The 10,490-nt window shown below is 46.0% G+C and overlaps 1 long non-coding RNA gene across 1 annotated transcript; it reads right to left on the minus strand.

Annotated features, from left to right (window-relative positions):
• Positions 1-4,012: 4,012 nt before the first annotated feature.
• LOC144172571 (uncharacterized) lies at positions 4,013-7,481 on the minus strand. Its single transcript, XR_013323048.1, has 3 exons — positions 7,392-7,481; positions 6,131-6,320; positions 4,013-4,206 (listed from the first exon to the last, which is right to left on the minus strand). It is a non-coding gene; the product is annotated as an uncharacterized LOC144172571 (long non-coding RNA).
• Between the last annotated feature and the right edge of the window lie 3,009 nt (positions 7,482-10,490).

Here is a 10,490-nt window from a genome sequence, read left to right on the forward strand (position 1 = left end):
GCGGTAAGACTGCATAAATCTGGGGTTTAGAAAAACGACAAAAAAAAAAAGTCAAAACTTTCAGAATTGTTCGCTATCTTCAACAGCCACCACAGGCAGTCTGTTTCACTGTCGTCACATGACCGGCAATGTTAGTCAGCGTCTTAGATGCAATGTTGACCGCAGTCCTGAAGGGCGTTCCATACGGATACGCAGGACCTGAATGTGCTAATGATTTGAGTAGCGTTGATTGTTGCGCTAGTTGGTTCACGTACATAATTTTAAAAAAACTTTGCGCTAAAGGACGGGACAAAGGAGAGAACGTCGGTGTCGTTCTCTCCTCTCTTCCGTAATTCAGGGCAAAGTTATTTTAATTATGGGCCAACCAAGCTGTGCAGCTTTTTTGTAGTGCATAAAAATATCCGAATTTCCAAGGGAAGCAGTGGCCCCCCTTGCCCCCCCCCCCCCCCCCCCCACTCCCCTTCTGGACGCCCATGGATTTCGTTCAAAGCTTTGCTTTCCAACCGCCCTTACAGCGTGGATTGGAGCAAATTTTTTATAATTTTTAAACACAAATCTACGCGTTGCTTTTGTTATTAATAGTGATTTTGTATGTTTTAGGCAGCTTTGAGTTTGGGGCGCAGACAATGGTGACATTTTATTATCGTTTTGCATCGCGCGAACAGACATGTCACGTGGGCGCTCTGTGCAGCGAAGCGCTTGGAAATACGCTGTCAGGGCTTGGTTCAAGTGGCTGGCGCGTGCAATGTAGTCAAGGTTGAAAAATATGGCGAAACTTGCACTAAATACACCAATTTATTATGTAATTTCTTATACCAACAATTATTCATTACTCCCACGTAAAGTAGCGTTCTCGTAAATCTTATATGCTGTCAAAGAGAGAAAGAAACACTTTTACTGTGGTTTAGCGGTGCGTGGTGGCTGCCGGTTGAAGTCTGGCGGCGACGGTGACAGCTCTTGTGACCAGGTGTGTTTGGAAGTCCAGGTCCGAGCTGCCCAGCGCACGCCCTAACTGCTCATAACTATTTACATACGGGAAGGGGTCTTGGGGGCATGCCCACATAGAGTGGACAAGGTGCTAAGTGATTCTCCAAGTCTCTGCCCCCTAAGTCATTACCGGCAGTATGCCCTTCTTAGTGACAGGGGTAGCCTACAATTCACAGCTTCAGAGTGCATGGCAAATTCCCCCATGACCACGCTAGTTCCATGCCTGATCCTCTTCCCATGGTTTGGATCGGCCCTAACAACTTGTCAAAGACTGCTACGTTCATACCCCTTTTTTTACCATTTCATTACCTAGTTTTAAAAAGGAGCCATGAAGACAAAACACAAGTTTGGTTCATTCAAAAGATTGTCTCGTTAGAATCATGCTGACACCACTTAACGTAAACTTCACTCAAATAAGCTACATAATTAGGAAAAAAGGGAATGGCCATGCGACCCACTTGCTCATTTCCCACAACAGTACCTATGATGTCATACCAGCCTGCCCTGCAATTGGTGGAGGAAGGCAAAAGCAAACGCAAATTATGCTGAGCTTATAAGCTTGCAGAACGAGCTATTTGTGCTTAAATTTAGGGCACATCCTTTTGAAAGCAATAATAATGGTGGGACAAACAGTGGAAGTTACGAAAGCACATGTAAACATAGAAGTACTGATGCGTACTACTGTTGGTACTGTGCACACTACGCTTGGTTTAGCTGCACAGCACTGCAGGGCTTTGGGTTGTCTCAGACGACACTGGCCGACTGACGCAAGCAGCGGTGTCTTACGTGACCATATTTGTCGAGCGAGCACTATGTTTCACGAAACGATTATTTTCTCCCAGAACAAAAACAAGCCAGCTTTAAACACGGCCAAAAACAAACCAAAGGCAGTAAACGGCTGGCCACGATATGGTGGCGCTATCTAGGTTCAGTAATGTAAACAAATGCGTGAACACCGCCAATCTAGCCCGGCCGTGCGCTATCAGCTGCAGAGCAGCCGGTTCCTGTGATGTTATTGCAGATTATGAAAACACACGATTTAGCAGGAAAATCAGAATTTTAACTTAAATTGATTAATTTCTCAGTGAATAAAGCATTGTTTGCATCTGGACAAGCACTGGAGGCACTATAAAACACGAAATCTTTCGAATAAAACAAACTTGTATTTTGTCTTCATGGCTCCTTTAAGGGAAGGCTTTCTACTTTTGACTACTTCATGTCCATCTTTAAACCTTGAACTTAGTTTTCTGAATACAGTTCCTGAACCATCCTTGGCAGATCTTTGTACTCAATCAGCAAGATAATGTTTCCCAAAAATCTAAAGTGGCTCAAATATCCTCTATTGACTCCGATTCCACACATCTCTCAAACCCCCAAAATATCTTCATTAACAGGCTGTGAATAATTTCAGAGAGTTGGTGCCCCCTTTTCTGATGCCCTTACTGGTTGGGAACTTCGATTGACTGTTGGGTTTAACGTGCCAATGCAACGCAGGCGATGAGGCGTGTCGTAAGGGAGGGCTCCGGATTAATTTTGAACACCTTTACATGCGTCAAAATCTTGCACACACAGGCGTTTTTGCCTCCACCAGAAAAGCGGCCGCCGTGGCCGGGTATCGAACCCGCATCCTCGTGCTCAGCAGCACAACGGTTTAGCCACTGCGGCAGGTGCTTGGGAACTTCTCACCCTTGTTATCAAGGATTATTATACCCGCACATGCTATGCCGGTTTCTCGCAATATAAAGACCATGTACAAAGGTCTTATATTTTGCAGGTTTCCTGATTACCTGGATAACAAATGAATGTGATCTATTGCTGGAAAATGCCTCAAAAATCTTGTCTGTTTTTTCAGTGGATGGAATTTGAAGGTGCTGCTTATGATCTTTGGTAAACAACTTGTTAACAAGCTGATGGGTCTGAATCCTCCAGCTCTTGTGCATTAGAGTTGGGTTGGAATTTTTCCAGGTTGCCCGCACCTTTGAAATCCTGGAGCTTTAAGAGAATACATTTGCATGCTTTTCTAGCAAAATACTTAATCATCTTTGAGTAGATCTAGGGCTACTTTGTAATCTACATGCTTGTAAGAGGTAAGAACTCTTGCATATTGAAAGAGCTAGCAGAAGAAAGAGCATGTGATGCAATACCAAGCAGTGTGTCTCCTTTCTGTAGGTAAAATGAATAGTTTTATGGCAGTTACTAGTTTAAAACTACAAGCTGGGCACAATGCCCATATGCGTGTGCATGCAGTGCCCTGTGGTTTAAGAGTGACGAGAAGCTGTCCCCAATAAAAAAGAATTTCCGGTGCCTATGAACAGCCTCTCTTGTGGCAATAATGTTTGCACATTCCTTTTATCCTGGATGTTAAATTTAGGTGTGCATTAGAATAGAGTAAATGCGGTATACATGGATGAGCAGTGATATGGGCTGAAGGGATTTCAGCTGATGCACTAACCCACACGCAGTTGCTACTTTTACTGCTTCGGCAGTATAGTTCATGATATCCCATTTAGGGTCGCTACCAATTCCTCCCATAAGAGCATTTCCTATGCTTACTGTCCTAAACAGACTTATTCTGTGCAAAAGTATCAGTTATATAAACAAAGTGCTCTGTGTTTCATCTGTTGCTGCCCTCCAGGGACACCGAGCTCTAACACCCATAAAAATCCCCAAAATAAGAGCACGTTCTCATGTACCCCCTTGGTGCTTTTCAAGCTAACACTCACGCTTAACAGGAATATGGTGCGCTGATGACAGAACGAGACGAGAGAACAAAAAGAGCAAGGTGTGAGGAACGTTGCATGGCAACATGGTGCACTTAATTTAGAAGCATAAACACGGCCATTTGGGCCAACAGGGAAAACTAGAAACTGTTAGTTGTTCAACGCAAAAGTGCAGGTGCAGCCAGATATTGTAGGCCTAGAAGAAAGCTTTTGAAGAGCAACTTTAAGAAAACAGCGTCAAAACGCACACGATGCAACATAGTAACTTGCTTCAAGGCCTGCCAAAGCAAACCCAGTATTAGGCGCACTGCTCACCGCGTTCCACAGGAACTCTACGAAATCTGGTGGGTGTCCTGGAATGAAATTTTCCGACGAATTCAGCCAAGCTCTGGCACTGTGCTCCCTGATGAATGGCCAACTGCCTCAATGATGTGCGTCCCCGCTGAGTACCACTGGCGTTCTGCACCTTAAGGGGCTGCCTCTTTCCCGCCAATTCAACCTGCAAGCAAGAACAAGACCAGTGTAGTAAGAGGCAATGCTTACCATTGCGCCCACACCAATTGCTATATTGCAGCAACTAATGTTGGCTTATCCCACACACTGAAAAGACACTTCCATGTAAAATACACCTTCAGCCCACTGTGGAAATTTACCTGCGAATTCGCTGCTGCTGCACCACTCATGCGGCAAAATGTTCTATTTTCATTGCTATGGCAAAGTGCCGAATATTAAGAACGGCCGAACTTCCCCTGTAAACACCACTTGGCATTTTGCGATTGGCCGCAGCAACGAAAACAGATTATTCTGACACACGAGCCGCGCCACAGCAGCGAATTTGCAGGTAAACTCGCACCATGTAGAATGGGCTTTCGACTGAAATTTAAAGAAAGCCTGAAACTGAGGCCCAAAGCTAGATTCCATCAACAATTTCCAAGCAGTGTTTCATGGCTGCCGCCCTAATCATGAAAAATGACAAAAATTCAAAGGTTTTCAAGAACCACCACATCTGTTAGAAATATGAAAAAGACCGGTGTTCAGGGCAGGACGGAGGCTTGAAATGACGAGAAATAGTCTAAAAACGGGAACGTTCCCGTAGCGAATGTTTCAACAGGGGGACCTGTCTTAACGCAAGTCCCCTTATCGAAATGATAAATGACTCCACCAAAAATTTTCTTTTTAGCCGACTTCTGATCATTGTTTGTTAGTTACACAAATAAACACTTTCAGAGCATTACAAATAGCGAACTTTTGTTTCCTAAAGAAGCTCAATGAAGCAACAAATGTTCATTCTGGCCTTGTGTAGATTCATGTTGCTTTTATGCTTGTTAAAAAAAAATTCGAGAAATTCAGACTTAATGATTTGAAGAAAAAAAAAAGTCAGGACTTTCAAGGCCTTGAAAACGAGCTTTTCAAATTCAAGGGTTTCCAGGTTTTCCCCTGCCATTTCTTCAAGCTAAGTTATCAATTCATGATCTCTCACTGTACCTAAATTCACATGCACTGTTCACACACATCAGTTTTTCCACAAACACCCATGAGTAATCTACAGGTCTATTTCAACTTTAAGGTAGCATTTCATGACCCAGTAATATGTAAAAAAAATACGCTACAACTGTTGGAAAAAGTTTAAAAGACAGCATGCTGTAAGGCTTGCGCTCGACGCCCTCTGTGCAGTAAGCGCAGAATTGTGACATATTTCTGGCACAAGGTGCGAAGAAATACGAGCAGTTGGAAGAAGGACACAGGGAAAAGAACCAGAATAAAGAGGAAATAAGATGCACAGAGCAACAGCCCAATCTTTGAGTAAAGTTGCTGTAGTAGGTTTTGGTCAAGAATATGGCCCTCCCACTTCTGGTTCCTTTATGCATAGCTACAATGAACTGGAGAAAATAGTTATGTTCTTACTAAAAAAAAAAAGCGTTGAACTTTTACGACACAATTAGGCCACAGCAGTGAGAATACAAGAAGACTGGTGCAGCCAAGTTATGGAAAGCATTTATAAATGCACATCCTATGAAACACGAGAAATAGCCCTGTGTCAGCACGACATTGTTAGAAAAATCTGAGTAATTAAGCCACTGCTGAGAAGGAAATGCGAGATGATTCCGGGCAGCACGAACCAACTGTAGAGCCTATTCTTCTTGGAAAGCCATAGGAGTGTGCAAGCAGTCATAGTAAACTTGCCAATACCTTTCTAAATTGGATTTCACACTCCCTCCCAACATCACCCAGCTACAGGTCGGAACAGGCATGCACAAGAGAAAATATGCATTCAAATCATGATGCCAGGTTCAAGGACAGCAGGGCATTGACATGCAGGCCAGCTAGTTGAGAAGCTGCAGTCTGCTGAAGGTGTCAGCCACTGGAGACACATGCCAAGCTGCTCATACTGCACGACTGGACAGTGCAGTGGTAGCTCTTGCCTTTCTCAGCTTGGGAGCTGGGGCCTGGCCCTGATGAGGCAACCTGTTCTCCTTCCGCCTGCCACCCAGCAACGTGGATCGAGCTGACGCCCTAGCTACCGTTGATGTAGCCACCACAACCCGAGTCGTCTCAAGCGATGCCACTTTGGTGCGTTCCCTCGCAGCAGTCATGCTGCGGGTGAGAGGTCCACTGCAAACGTAAAAACAGTCATACGACTGCTGTCACAGCAAACAAAACTTGCAATGCGCCCAAAGTGGGACCAGACACCGTATCAGGATCAACTGGCACATGCTCTGCAGGGCTATGCCCTGAAAAGTCAAGGTGGAAGGGTTAAGGAAACTGTAAGCACAAGTCTTGTATCGGTTATGCCAGGATAAAAAACAATGAACTGCATGAACAGATCAAGGAACCATTACCAAATAAGCACAAAGTCAATGATAATCACAAGTGGATCAACACTAACTGAGAAAGGATAGAAAACCCCACTGCAAACTGCTGCCATGACAAAACACTTCTGAAGGTCACCCTGTGTTTCACTTTCAAGCCTTAGAAATAAGCTAAGGCTCTAGACTTTTGTTACATAGTGAAATACAAGATCACACAACTTGAAGTGAATGGTGCAGCGGAAATGAGTTTGACAAAAGCGCTTCAGCATCCCTTTGAAGTCGAGTCAAAAATGAACTGAGGCATGTTGTTCCTTCCCCATAAGAAAAACAGCCACTGTGGCACAAAATACAACCCACAATTTTGTACCTGGCGGTAGGACGCCTACGTGAGCCGCCACGGGGGCTTAAATGAGAGTAAAATATGGGTAGTACACATCTTTGCACATTAGCGAAGTTATATGCTACACTTGTTTACTAGCAGGGTCTCTTCCACCTGTCACTGGTCAAATACCAACTGAACTCTGTCATGGCTTGCCTATCTTTGTATCATTAAACGCTAACTAGACAAGACTTTTCGGCAGAGACACGACTGGCAACACGGCAAGGAGTACTGTCCATGCTAGGCACTACGGGACAAGCGACATTCTCTGGTCAGCCAAAAGGAGCAACAGCAATGATTGCTGGCAACAGGCTCAGTTTCTCTTAATTGGCCCATGTGTTTAAACGATTCAACACTGCACGCAAAGCAAAAAATGCTGACTGAAATTAATTTATGGCTCACTCCGCCAGAACAAACAACCGCAAGCCAGTAAAATGCGATTCCCCCCACCCGGCGCACTATCATACAAGGTCAGCATGCTGTGTGGCAACAAACCTTGAAGGGGTCTTCACATCTTCGACAGCATCTGAAAAGCAAAAAAAGATTTGCGTCAGCATGACGACACTCTGCTGTCGCAGCGACAGCTGTCAGTGGCAGACACCCCAAGGTTTCATGCCAGTGTGCTTACATAAAAAAAACACAACTGTAAAGAATAATTATGCCCAAGCACACACATAATAAAGCCAGCATTATGAAGGATGGCATGATGGGGCTAAAAGTAAACCAAAAGGTTTTTTTTTTTTATGGAGGTCCAAGGAAACCTAAGCACCACTTATGGGTAGTGAATGCGAAACCATGAATAGTGAACTGGACGCAGCAAAGTGCACCTTCATGTGGTTGTGTTGATATCCCAACCAGTGGGAGCTGGTGAATCGGCCATGAGCCCCTGATGGCAGCTGTCATCATCACTCGCCATTCCCATCAAGTGGGTAGTAAACACTTGAATGGGTATGTTGACATCACAGCCAAATGGAAATGGACCTCTCCCTGTATGTAAACACCGTGACGTCAAGAAGCGCACGTGCGCGACGGGTGGCGCCTGCTGGCGGCCGCGAAATGCGGCTTCGGTTGGCAGAACGCGCTTGCGCCGCCGGCCCGGCCTGGCCGCGCGGTGCCCGAAAGGAATGATGTGCCGATGGTTCGGGCCGTCGCTGGCCGCCTACATTACAGGTGGGGGTCTAGCTATCCTAGCTGCGGACGTCGCACCTTCATGTAGCTTTCTGCACCAACAACCTCCGCAACACTTTCGTATATGACGAGTGACGCTTTCGGATAATCAATGCGTGACAGCACAGCATTAACGAGTCATTCTGAAGATAGGCGCGTTTGCGACGCGTTCCAAGGATGTTTTGTTATGATGTTTTATGTTAGGACACATACCAAGGAAAGCTCATTCATTGTTGTTTTCGAGGTCCGCGTAAGCTGAGCGCGGTGCCTCAGGCAGCGTATACGCTCCCTGTTCTTGGTATCTCTGCGTCGCCCGGGGACAGTGGCTTACGAACGATTTCATGTCGAGGGGGGAAAGGAAAGGTAAAGCATGAAAAGATTAAAAAGTAAAATTAGCAGCAACGAAACAAAAATATAAAAAGCAAAAACCAAAAATTATTCAAATAAAATTATCGCGATGACGTCGTGCTCATACGTAGGTGACCGATTGCATTGTTACATTTTTCCCCAGTAAAATCGCGAAACGGCTCATCGCCATTGTGAGAGTAACATATCAGCCACATATTGCGTATAGCTTGCGACAGTGGCACTGAAATAATTATCGGTACTCATTATTTCATGATAGTTAAAGTTAGTGTCCTTGTACACCCGCTGAATTCGCCGGCGTCGGGAGGCCGCAACAAAAGAATACATTCACTGAGTCCGTTCGCTTAGGGCCAACAGATATCGAGTTTTTTCGAGACGCGTGAGCGGTCCATCTCACGCCGAAGGCATGATGCTGCATGCATGTGAGCACGGCAACCATATCAGTTTTGCCGCGTCCTTAAGGCATAATATCTTTGATCAAGGTAAAACTTTATTGCATTTACAAGCAATGAATTTTGTTCGTCTTGAACAAATCTCCCCATACGACCAGACTTGTCGTGGTCGATTTGGCGGCAGGCGGCTATCGCGGATACTTCTTCGAAACATTTATTTCGCGTAGCTAAGCAGGTCAGGCATTCATTGTATTTTAATACAGTACTCTATCTCATCAAAACATGACAATATTTCCCAGCAAGAAAGTTTCCATCTGACCCCAACCCCCGGTACTATTTCTGCTGGTGCTGCATGATAGCAGATGGTTAATAAACAGCATCATTTCATGGCAGTAATCAGCGCGGACTGCCAGTGTAGACGATATGACTGCGCTTTGAAGAACAGCAGAAGCTCGAGAATGAGAAACGTTGCCATGAGTAAGAGCGGACGATGTCGCTGCTTGTGCTGCTAGCCTCTTCGGCGCATTGCGCGCATCCACAATACCTGCCGAATTTACCTGTTTGGGGACGCGGCAAAGCCTGATCCCGCTGATTTTGCTCGCACGATTTGCTTAGCCGAGAGTACAGCAACCCACCGGCATCAGAAAACCGAACACATAAACACAAACTCCACCTTTGCGCGCGTCTAATGCAGCCTCACTGCATACGCGCCGCGCGCCGGTCCGAATGTTTTGCCAACCACCCTCCCGGCCACACCCAGCACGTGCGCTCGCCGTGACGTCACGGCCGCCGCGTGACGTACCCCGGGAGAGGTCCATTCGGTGAGGGATACTGATCGGGGTACATGCGATGGGGTACTGCCCGGCAAGGAAGGGTATTAGTTTGCAGGAGTCGCCATAGGCGTTCCTGATAGTTGGTGAGCCCTGGATAGGCGGGGGGATAATGGCGGCGGGCGAGGCGGTAATGCATGGCGATGTGTAATGCATGGCGATGTGTCGCGATAGGTGATTAGTCGGTCCCTCGCGGATTGGGCACTGTGGTAGGGAGTGACGCTAACCCCGGCACGGATAGTAAGCCCTCGTGCCACATTATGGGCTGCCTCGTTCCCTCCCAGACCAGTGTGCGCCGGGGTCCAAATGAGTTCGACAGGAGAGGTCGGGAGATTTTCGAAGAGGATTTTGGATGCCACGAGGGAAATTGACCCACGGGCGAAGTTTTGAATGGCCGTTTTCGAAGTTGTGACAAGTTTAATTGACCCACAAACTACGCAAGGCGGGCGTGGGGAGTGTACTTAGTGACAGATGGCTAAGGTTAATCGAATGTCTTTATCGAGTGGACAGGGGCCCGGCAATTTGTTTGAGCACGTTCACAATACAACTAACTTTACTGCCGTCTTGTCGAACGTCGTGTGGCTCGTTTTTAGTCGCTTAAACTTTCTCTTTGACAACGTTATTGGCAATTAACTGCAGTAACGCACCACTTGGAATTCGAAAACCGTGTGCTGGAGTAAAAAATTTACTATGTTGCAGCTATGTACACGCGAGCTAAGGCACCCCCTTCTATTAGCAATGGCTAGTGGTTATAACAAGTGGCAAGATGCCGGGTATGTAGGCATACACGCTTTACTGACCACCTGCGATAATAATTATCCTGGCAAGCTTCGCGCGTT

Source organism: Haemaphysalis longicornis, unplaced genomic scaffold (genome assembly GCF_048455015.1).
Source record: "Haemaphysalis longicornis isolate Haplotype H1 unplaced genomic scaffold, Haemaphysalis longicornis Haplotype H1 scaffold_1, whole genome shotgun sequence".
Taxonomy (NCBI): domain Eukaryota; kingdom Metazoa; phylum Arthropoda; class Arachnida; order Ixodida; family Ixodidae; genus Haemaphysalis; species Haemaphysalis longicornis.